This window comes from Nerophis ophidion, linkage group LG06, assembly GCF_033978795.1.
Source record: "Nerophis ophidion isolate RoL-2023_Sa linkage group LG06, RoL_Noph_v1.0, whole genome shotgun sequence".
NCBI classification, from domain to species: domain Eukaryota; kingdom Metazoa; phylum Chordata; class Actinopteri; order Syngnathiformes; family Syngnathidae; genus Nerophis; species Nerophis ophidion.
In genome coordinates this window covers 69,675,597-69,687,996 of record NC_084616.1, presented here as the reverse complement: position 1 = coordinate 69,687,996, position 12,400 = coordinate 69,675,597, and positions in this window count along the sequence as shown.

Genomic DNA, 12,400 nt, shown 5'->3' with positions numbered 1-12,400 from the left:
CAACAAGCCACTGGGAACTGATTTTTTTATTGTTTTAACTCTTTTGAAATTGTGATAATGTTCCCCTTTAAGCTTCTGTGTTTAAATGTTTGGGCACTATGGTGGTACTTGGAGAGCAAGTGTTTTCTGAGGTGGTCCCTGTGAAAAAAGTTTGAGAACCATTAGTGTAATGCAGTGGTTCTCAAATGGGGGTACGCGTACCCTTGGGGGTACTTGAAGGTATGCCAAGGTGTACGTGAGATTTTTTTGAAATATTCTAAAAATAGCAACAATTCAAAAATCCTTTATAAATATATTTATTGAATAATACTTCAACAAAATATGAATGTAAGTTCATAAACTGTGAAAAAAAATACAACAATACAATATTCAATGTTGACAGCTAGATTTTTTGTAGACATGTTCCATAAATATTGTTTATGTTTAAAATATTATTTTTTTGTGAAGAAATGTTTAGAATTAAGTTCATGAATCCAGATGGATCTCTATTACAATCCCCAAAGAGGGCACTTTAAGTTGATGTGTAGAAATCTTTATTTATAATTGAATAACTTGTTTATTTTTCAAGTAGCTTTTAGTTATTTTTATATCTTTTTTCCAAATAGTTCAAGAAAGACCACTACAAATGAGCAATATTTTGCAATGCTATACAGTTTAATAAATCAGAAACTGATGACATAGTGCTGTATTTTACTTCATCTCTTTTTTTTTTTTTTCAACCAAAAATGCTTTGCTCTGATTAGGGGGTACTTGAATTAAAAAAAAATGTTCACAGGGGGTACATCACTGAAAAAAGGTTGAGAACCACTGCTGTAATGTATTCATCTGATTTACTGACAAAACACATCTTATTACTGCCACAAAAAATTAAAACGAGTCAGTCTTTGCAACGGTTATTTTAACAATGGCTTCCTTCAAAAGAGCCTTAAATCCCATCTCTACTGAAACTTAAGAATACAGAGTGGCCATAGGTATATGAACAAAACTTCTACATCTTCTCTTGGTTATAGGTGTGAGCAAATTAGTGTAATGTCCACTAAATCTTCAGTCAATATGTTGAACATTTGAAGGACCAAATAAAAAAAAGGTATATGCTTAAAAATAGGCTGTAATTAAAAAACAAAAAACCCTTTGAGTGATATTTAACCTGCTTTTCTACTGTTTTTATTAATCTCTTGGCAGGAATTGATAAAATCATACAGTTTTCTAGGAATTTTGGAAATGTCAAGTAGTCATAAGAAGCGTTTTAAGTAGGGATGTAACAATCAGTATCGATGATTTTTGTGAAAAAGTATGTAATTGGCTGTTGTAAATCTGTCTCAACACCAATCCTGTCTAATAATTATTTTTTGTCCTCAGACTGGCTGCTTGTCAGGCCACCAGTTAATTATGTGTCTCCATCCACAATGTAGAGCCTCCCCTCTGAATTAATCACCTCAATTTTGGCAAATAAACCTTCTTTTCTAGTTTTAAGTAGCGTTATCACTGGAAGATGAGGCTAAACATGTAAAGAGACAGTATGGGGCGGCATAGCTCGGTTGGGAGAGCGGCCGTTCCAGCAATTTGAGGGTTGCAGGTTCGATTCCCGCTTCCGCCATCCTAGTCACTGCCGTTGTGTCCTTGGGCAAGACACTTTACCCACCTGCTCCCAGTGCCACCCACACTGGTTTAAATGTAACTTAGGTAATGGGTTTCACTATGTAAAGCGCTTTGAGTCACTAGAGAAAAGCGCTATATAAATATAATTCACTTCACACACTTCACTGGTCATGCTAATAGCTAAGCTAACAGCTAAAAAGGCTTGAAACACCAAGAAACAAACTAAACAATCCAAATGAAACTGTATAGCAGCTATTAACAGGGAATTATCAAGTAGATTAATAAGAGGCTAAAGAGAAGACCATATAACTGTTTGTGTGCACGTGTATATATGTGTGTGTGTGTGTGTGTGTGTGTGTGTGTACAAAACCAGTGACGTTGGCACGTTTTGTAAATCGTAAATAAAAACGGAATACAATGATTTGCAAATTTTTTTCAACATGTATTCAATTTAACAGACTGCAAAAACAAGATATTTAACGTTCATATTTAACACTGTTATTTTTTGCAAATATTACCTCATTTAGAATTGGATGCCTGCAAGATGTTTCAAAAAGCTGGCACGAGTGGCAAAAAAGACAGACGGTTGAGGAATGCTCTTCAAACGCTTATTTGGAACATCCCACATGTGAGCAGGCTAATTGGGAACAGCTGGGTGCCATGATGGGGTATAGAAAAGCAGCTTCCATGAAATGTTCAGTCATTCACAAGAAAGGATGGAGCGAGGGTCACCACTTTGAACAATTGCGTGAGCAAATTGTCGAAACAGTTTAAGAACAACATTTCTCAACGAGCTAGTACAAGGAATTTAGGGGTTTCACCATCCGAGGTTCAGAGAATCTGGAGAAATCACTGCACATAAGGGATGATATTACGGACCTTCTATCCCTCAGGCGGTACGGCATCAGTGTGTAAAGGAAATCACCACACGAGTTCAGGAACAATTTAGAAAACCACTGTCAGTAACTACAGTTTGTCGCTAGATTTGTAAGTGCAAGTTAAAACTAATATGTAGAGCGAAAGCCATTTATCAACAACACCCAGAAACACCAAAGCTCGTCTAAGATGAACTGATGCAAAGTGGAAAAGTATTCCGTGGTCTGACGAGTCCAGATTTCAAATAGTTTTTGAGAACTGTGGACTTTGTGTCCTCCAGAACAAAGAGGAATATAACCATCCGGATTGTCATAGGCGCAAAGTTCAAAAACCAGCATCTGTGAGGGTATGGGGGTGCATTAGTGCCAAAGGCAAGGGTAGCTTATACACATCTGAAGGCGCCATTAATGCTAAAAAAAGTACATACGGGTTTCGGAGCAACATATATTGCCATCCAAGCAACGTTCTCATGGACGCCCCTGCTTATTTCAGCAAGACAATGCCAAGCCACGTGTTACAACAGCACGGCTTCACAGTAAAAGAGTGCGGGTACTAGACTGGCCTGCCTGTAGTCCAGACCTGTCTCCCATTAAATGTGTGGCGCATTATGAAGCCTAAAATACCACAACGGAGACCCCGGACTGTTGAACAACTTAAGTTGTACATCAAGCAAGAATGGGAAAGAATTCCACCTGAAAAGCTTCAAAAATTGGTCTCCTCACTTCCCGAGCGTTAACAGAGTGTTGTTAAAAGGAAAGGCCGTGTAACACAGTGGTAAACATTTTTTTGTGATAGTAATTGGAGCACATACTTGTTTGTCATAAAAAACATTCATGAAGTTTGGTTCTTTTATGAATTTATTATGGGTCTACTGAAAATGTGACCAAATCTGCAGGGTCAAAAGTATACATACAGCAATGTTAATGTTATCAATTTTGGTGATGTAGAAAAGTGACAATCAAATCAAATTAGTTTCCCAATGGGAAAGTCAAAGGAACTCAGGAGCCATGTCAAAGAGCAACTGTGCAGACAATTGTTAGTAAGTATAAAGTGCATGGCACAGTTTTGTCACTGCCATAATCAGGAAGAAAACGCAAGCTGTCACCTGCTGTCGATATAAAATTGGTCCGAATGATCAAGAGTCAACTGAGAACCACCAAAAAGCAGGTCTGCAATGAATTGGAAGCTGCTGGAACACAGGTGGCAGTGTCCACAGTCAAGTGTGTTTTGCAAGAAGGAAACACTTGCTACAGAAGCGACACCTTAAGGCTTGTCTAAAGTTTGCTGCTGATCACATGGACAAAGATAAGTCCTTCTGAAGGAAAGTTCTGAAGTCAAATGAAACAAAAATGTAGCTGTTTGGCCACAATACCCAGCAATATGTTTGGAGGAGAAAAGGCTAGGCCTTTAATCCCAGGAACACCATACCTACCGTCAAACATGGTAGTGGTAGTGTTATGCTCTGGGCCTGTTTTGCTGCCAATGGAACAAGAGTAAATGGGACAACTAAAAGGAGGATTACCTCCAAATTCTGCAGGACAACCTGAAATCATCAGCCCGGAGGTTGGGTCTTGGGCGCAGTTGGGTGTTCCAACAGGACAATGACCCCAAAACCACATCAAAAGTGATAAAGGAAATGGCTAAATCAGTTTAGAATTAAGGTTTTAGAATTGCCTTCCCAAAGTCCTGACTTAAACTCCATTGAGAACATGTGGACAATGCTGAAGAAACAAGTACATGTCAGGAAAAACAACACTTTTAGCTGAACTGCAGCAATTTTGTCAAGAGGAGTGGTCATAAATTCAACCAGAAGCTTGTCAAAAGCGCCTCATTGCAGTGAAACTTGCCAAAGGACATGTAACCAAATATTAACATTGCTGTATGAATACTTTTGACGCAGATTTGCTCACATTTTCAGTAGACCCAAAATAAATTCATAAAACAACCAATCTTCATGAATGTTTATGTGACAAACAAGTATGTGCTCCAATCACTCTATCACAAAAAAAACAAGTCTTACAAATGATTGGAAACTCAAGACAGTTATGTTCTAGAAGCATTTAAGTCCCATCTTAAAACTCATGTGTATATTCTTGCCTTTACCCCCTTTTTTAGACCAGTTGATCTGCCGTTTCTTTTCTGCTCTGCCCCCCTCTCCCTTGTGGAGGGGTGGGGGTGTGGACAGATCCCGTGGCCATGGATGAAGTGCTGGCTGTCCAGGTTCTGGACCCGGGGTGGACCACTCGCCTGTGCATCGGTTGGGGACATCTCTGCACTGCTGACCTGTCTCCGCTCAGGATGGTCTTCTGCTGGCTCCACTATGGACTGGACTCTCACTATTATGTTAGATCCACTATGGACTGAACTCTTACTATTATGTTAGATCCACTATGGACTGGACTCTCACTATTATGTTAGATCCACTATGGACTGAACTCTTACTATTATGTTAGATCCACTATGGACTGGACTCTCACTATTATGTTAGATCCACTATGGACTGGACTCTCACTATTATGTTAGATCCACTATGGACTGGACTCTCACTTTTATGTTAGATCCACTATGGACTGGACTCTCACAGTAGTATGATAGATCCACTATGGACTGGACTCTCACTATTATGTTAGATCCACTATGGACTGGACTCTCACTATTATGTTAGAACCACTATGGACTGGACTCTCACAGTAGTATGTTAGATCCACTATGGACTGGACTCTCACTACTATGTTAGATCCACTATGGACTGGACTCTCACTATTATGTTAGATCCACTATGGACTGGACTCTCACTTTTATGTTAGATCCACTATGGACTGGACTCTCACTTTTATGTTAGATCCACTATGGACTGGACTCTCACAGTAGTATGATAGATCCACTATGGACTGGACTCTCACTATTATGTTAGATCCACTATGGACTGGACTCTCACTATTATGTTAGAACCACTATGGACTGGACTCTCACAGTAGTATGTTAGATCCACTATGGACTGGACTCTCACTATTATGTTAGATCCACTATGGACTGAACTCTTACTATTATGTTAGATCCACTATGGACTGGACTCTCACTATTATGTTAGATCCACTATGGACTGGACTCTTACTATTATGTTAGATCCACTATGGACTGGACTCTCACTATTATGTTAGATCCACTATGGACTGGACTCTCACTATTATGTTAGATCCACTATGGACTGGACTCTCACTTTTATGTTAGATCCACTATGGACTGGACTCTCACAGTAGTATGATAGATCCACTATGGACTGGACTCTCACTATTATGTTAGATCCACTATGGACTGGACTCTCACTATTATGTTAGAACCACTATGGACTGGACTCTCACAGTAGTATGTTAGATCCACTATGGACTGGACTCTCACTACTATGTTAGATCCACTATGGACTGGACTCTCACTATTATGTTAGATCCACTATGGACTGGACTCTCACTTTTATGTTAGATCCACTATGGACTGGACTCTCACTTTTATGTTAGATCCACTATGGACTGGACTCTCACAGTAGTATGATAGATCCACTATGGACTGGACTCTCACTATTATGTTAGATCCACTATGGACTGGACTCTCACTATTATGTTAGAACCACTATGGACTGGACTCTCACAGTAGTATGTTAGATCCACTATGGACTGGACTCTCACAATAGTATGTTAGATCCACTATGGACTGGACTCTCACTACTATGTTAGATCCACTATGGACTGGACTCTCACAAAAGTATGTTAGATCCACTATGGACTGGACTCTCACTTTTATGTTAGATCCACTATGGACTGGACTCTCACAATTGTATGTTAGATCCACTATGGACTGGACTCTCACAATAGTATGTTAGATCCACTATGGACTGGACTCTCACTACTATGTTAGATCCACTATGGACTGGACTCTCACAATAGTATGTTAGATCCACTATGGACTGGACTCTCACACTATTATGTTAGATCCACTATGGACTGGACTCTCACTATTATGTTAGATCCAATTTGGACTGGACTCTCACTTTTATGTTAGATCCACTATGGACTGGACTCTCACAATAGTATGTTAGATCCACTATGGACTGGACTCTCACTACTATGTTAGATCCACTATGGACTGGACTCTCACAATAGTATGTTAGATCCACTATGGACTGGACTCTCACTTCTATGTTAGATCCACTATGGACTGGACTCTCACAATAGTATGTTAGATCCACTATGGACTGGACTCTCACTACTATGTTAGATCCACTATGGACTGGACTCTCACTTTTATGTTAGATACACTATGGACTGGACTCTCACAATAGTATGTTAGATCCACTACGGACTGGACTCTCACAATAGTATGTTAGATCCACTATGGACTGGACTCTCACTTTTATGTTAGATCCACTATGGACTGGACTCTCACAATAGTATGTTAGATCCACTATGGACTGGACTCTCACTATTATGTTAGAACCACTATGGACTGGACTCTCACTTTTATGTTAGATCCACTATGGACTGGACTCTCACTATTATGTTAGAACCACTATGGACTGGACTCTCAAAATAGTATGTTAGATCCACTATGGACTGGACTCTCACTTTTATGTTAGATCCACTATGGACTGGACTCTCACAATAGTATGTTAGATCCACTATGGACTGGACTCTCACTATTATGTTAGAACCACTATGGACTGGACTCTCACTACTATGTTAGATCCACTATGGACTGGACTCTCACTATTATGTTAGAACCACTATGGACTGGACTCTCACAGTAGTATGTTAGATCCACTATGGACTGGACTCTCACTATTATGTTAGAACCACTATGGACTGGACTCTCACTTCTATGTTAGATCCACTATGGACTGGACACTCACAATAGTATGTTAGATCCACTATGGACTGGACTCTCACTACTATGTTAGATCCACTATGGACTGGACTCCCACTATTATGTTAGAACCACTATGGACTGGACTCTCACTTTTATGTTAGATCCACTATGGACTGGACTCTCACTTTTATGTTAGATCCACTATGGACTGGACTCTCACTACTATGTTAGATCCACTATGGACTGGACTCTCACAATAGTATGTTAGATCCACTATGGACTGGACTCTCACTACTATGTTAGATACACTATGGACTGGACTCTCACAATAGTATGTTAGATCCACTATGGACTGGACTCTCACTACTATGTTAGATACACTATGGACTGGACTCTCACAATAGTATGTTAGATCCACTATGGACTGGACTCCCACTATTATGTTAGATCCACTATGGACTGGACTCTCACTATTATGTTAGATCCACTATGGACTGGACTATCACTATTATGTTAGAACCACTGTGGACTGGACTCTCACTTTTATGTTAGATCCACTATGGACTGGACTCTCACAGTAGTATGATAGACCCACTATGGACTGGACTCTCACTATTATGTTAGATCCACTATGGACTGGACTCTCACAATAGTATATTAGATCCACTATGGACTGGACTCTCACTACTATGTTAGATCCACTATGGACTGGACTCTCACTTTTATGTTAGATCCACTATGGACTGGACTCTCACTATTATGTTAGATCCACTATGGACTGGACTCTCACAGTAGTATGATAGATCCACTATGGACTGGACTCTCACTATTATGTTAGATCCACTATGGACTGGACTCTCACAATAGTATATTAGATCCACTATGGGCTGGACTCTCACTACTATGTTAGATCCACTATGGACTGGACTCTCACTATTATGTTAGATCCACTATGGACTGGACTCTCACTTTTATGTTAGATCCACTATGGACTGGACTCTCACTTTTACGTTAGATCCACTATGGACTGGACTCTCACAATAGTATGTTAGATCCACTATGGACTGGACTCTCACTTTTATGTTAGATCCACTATGGACTGGACTCTCACTTTTATGTTAGATCCACTATGGACTGGACTCTCACAATAGTATGTTAGATCCACTATGGACTGGACTCTCACAATAGTATGTTAGATCCACTATGGACTGGACTCTCACTTTTATGTTAGATCCACTATGGACTGGACTCTCACTTTTATGTTAGATCCACTATGGACTGGACTCTCACAATAGTATGTTAGATCCACTATGGACTGGATTCTCACTACTATGTTAGATACACTATGGACTGGACTCTCACAATAGTATGTTAGATCCACTATGGACTGGACTCTCACTACTATGTTAGATCCACTATGGACTGGACTTTCACAATATTATGCTAGACCCACTCGACGTCCATTGCATCCGGTCTCCCCTAGAGGGGACGGGGGTCACCCACATCTGCGGTCCTCTCCAAGGTTTCTCACAGTCATTCCCATTGACATCCCACAGGTTGTGATTTTTTTCCCTGCCCTTATGTGGGATCTGAACCGAGGATGTCGTTGTGGCTTGTGCAGCCCTTTGAGACACTTGTGATTTAGGGCTGTATAAATAAACATAGATTGATTGATTGATACTTTTATTAGTCGATTGCACAGTTCAGTACATATTCCGTACAATTGACCACTAAATGGCAACACCCGAATAAGTTTTTCAACTTGTTTAAGTCGGGGTCGACGTTAATGAATTCATGGTACAAATATATACTATCAGCATAATACAGTCATCACACAGGTTGATCATCAGAGTATATACATTGAATTATTTACATTATTTACAATCCGGGGGGTGGGATGAGGAGCTTTGGTTGATATCAGTACTTCAGCCATCAACAATTGCATCAACAGAGAAATGGACATTGAAACAGTGTAGGTCTTATTTAGTAGGATATGTACAGCCAGCAGAGAACATAGTGAGTTCAGATAGTATAAGAACAAGTATATACATTAGAAGTACATTTGATTATTTACATTAGGTTATTTACAATCCGGGGAGATGAGATGTGAATGGAGGAGGGTATTAGTAAAGTGTTGAAGTTGCCTGGAGGTGTTGTTTTAGAGCGGTTTTGAAGGAATATAGAGATGCACTTACTTTTACACCTGTTGGGAGTGCATTCCACATATATGTGACATAGAAAGAGAATGAGTTAAGACCTTTGTTAGATCGGAATTTGGGTTTAACGTGGTTTGTGGAGCTCCCCCTGGTGTTGTGGTTAAGGCGGTCATTTACGTTAAGGAAGTAGTTTGACATGTACTTCGGTATAAGGGAGGTGTAGCGGATTTTATAGACTAGGCTCAGTGCAAGTTGTTTTACTCTGTCCTCCACCCTGAGCCAGCCCACTTTGGAGAAGTGGGTTGGAGTGAGGTGTGATCTGGGGTGGAGGTCTAAAAGTAACCGGACTAGCTTGTTCTGGGATGTTTGGAGTCTAGATTTGAGGGTTTTGGAGGTGCTGGGGTACCAGGAGGTGCAAGCGTAATCGAAAAAGGGTTGAATGAGAGTTCCCGCTAGAATCTTCAAGGTGCTTTTGTTGACCAGAGAGGAGATTCTGTAGAGCATGGGTGTCAAACTCTGGCCCGCGGGCTAAATCTGGCCCGCCGTGTAATTTAATTTGGCCATTGAGGCAATATCAATTTAGCATTAGAGCTGGCACGCCGGTGTTATACAGCGTCTGTGGCGCTGTATAACACCGCATTCACCGCTAATACTCATACTTGCCAACCCTCCTAATTTTCCTGGTAGACTCCCGAAGTTCAGTGCCCCTCCCGAAAATCCGAAAACCATTCTCCCGAATTTCTACCGATTTCCACCTGGACAACTATATTGGGGGCGTGCATTTAAGACACTGCCTTTAGCGTTCTCTCCAACCTGTCGTCACGTCCGCTTTTCCTCCATACTAACAGCGTGTTACATAATATTTGTGCCTTTTACACACACACACGCACAAGTGAATGCAACACATACTTGGTCAACAGCCATACAGGTCACACTGAGGGTGGCCGTATAAACAACTTTAGCACTGTTACAAATATGCGCCACACTGTGAACCCACACCAAACAAGAATGACAAACACATTTCGGGTGAACATCCGCACCGTAACACAACAGAATAAATACCCAGAACCCCTTGCAGCACTAACTCTTTCGGGAAACTTCCAGCAAACTGACTAATAATTAACATTTTATTCATGCATTTTCTCTTGCTACTTCAAGGCTTGAATGTTTGGTTCATTCATTATTGTTATTTTATTATTAGCTTGTGGAAAAAATTTAATATTTACCTCAGATGATTGCAAATAGAAAAAAAGGTATAACATTTTTATTAACATTTTATTTGCTATGCCATTGATATTTTTTAAATTATTATTATAATTTTTTGAAACTGGATTTTGCATGTCACTAAAGTTATATAAGCCTTGCTTGTTCAATATTTAATGCAAAACTTCTTTGAGTCCCTATTAGAAGGTTAATTTGTTCAACCTTAGCCCTTTGTTCCGTTTAAAATTTTGGCCCACTCTGTATTTGAGTTTGACACCCCTGCTGTAGAGGAATCTCGTTCTTTGGTCGACCTTTTTTATTACCTTAGTAGCCATTTTATCAAAGGAAAGATTAGCCTCTAGAATGGAACCTAGGTAGGTGATCTCATCTTTCCTGGTGATAACAATGTCACCCACTTTTATAGTGAAGTCACTTACTTTCTTAAGGTTGATATTGGACCCAAATAGGATGGATTCCGTTTTACCTAAGTGTATGGATAGCTTGTTGTCAAGATGCGGCATCTTTATAATAGTTACCTATGGGCTAGAGTCGACCCAATTCCCAATTCATGTCGCTCAAACCGCTTAGCACAGGGGTGCCCATTACGTCGATCGCGGGCTACCAGTCAACCGCGGGGGGTGTGTCAGTCGATCTCCAGCCAGGCTTTTAAAAAAAATAGACCTAAAAATTAGTGATCATCAATCTTCACCAAGATGTCACTTAAATGACATTCACGGTACCGGAGGGTCTTGTGAGATGACGCTGGCTGCTGCAAGATCATTATTATGAAAATAGGACCGAGAGGAAGGCGAGAAACAGTTTTTATTTCAACAGACTCTCGCGCCGTACCTTCCGTCAAAACTCTAAAGGCCGACTGCACATTTCCTATCTTCACAATAAAAGCCCTGCTTCATGCTACCTGCGCTAACTAAATACAGAGTCTCGGAAAACTGGCGTGCACAAGCGATCCCTCAGAAAGCTGGCGTGCACATCACTTGTGCACGCCAGCTTTCCGAGACTTTTATTTTGTTAGCGCAGGCAGCATGAAGCAGGGCTTTTATTGTGAAGATAGGAAATGTGCAGTCGGCCTTTAGAGTTTTGACGGAAGGGACGGCGCGAAAGTCTGTTGAAATAAAAAGTGTTTCTCGCCTTCCTCTCTGTCATTTTTTCATAATAATGAACTGGCAGCAGCCAGCGTCATCTCACAAGACCCTCGGGTGCCGTGAATGTCAATCAAGCAAGCTACGGAATTTGCCGCCAATGTTTTTCTTGTAAAGTGTATGGAAGCTGGATGAATTAGATGCCAAAAACCAACCACTCTCATGTGGTATTGTACAGAAAGGAGAACTTTTTTTTCTCCTCCATTTGAAAATGTGGGCGTTATCATCATTACTGTCTGATTCCAATCAATGCAAGTCATCAGAATCAGGTAATACACCAACTTATATTCTTGTCTTCGTGAAAGAAAGACATCTATATGTGTTACACATGCTTGTATTATCATTAAACACATTTAACAAAAATGTCTCTTTCATAAATAAATAAATATAAATGATATATATAAATGAGGTAGATCCCCTCGAGTTGGTCAATTGAAAAGTAGCTCGCCTGCAGAAAAAGTGTGGGCACCTCTTGCTTAGCAGAACCAAAACTTCGTCGGATATTTTCTACCCGGACCGTCCAAATTCGTAGCCTCTACTTATGAC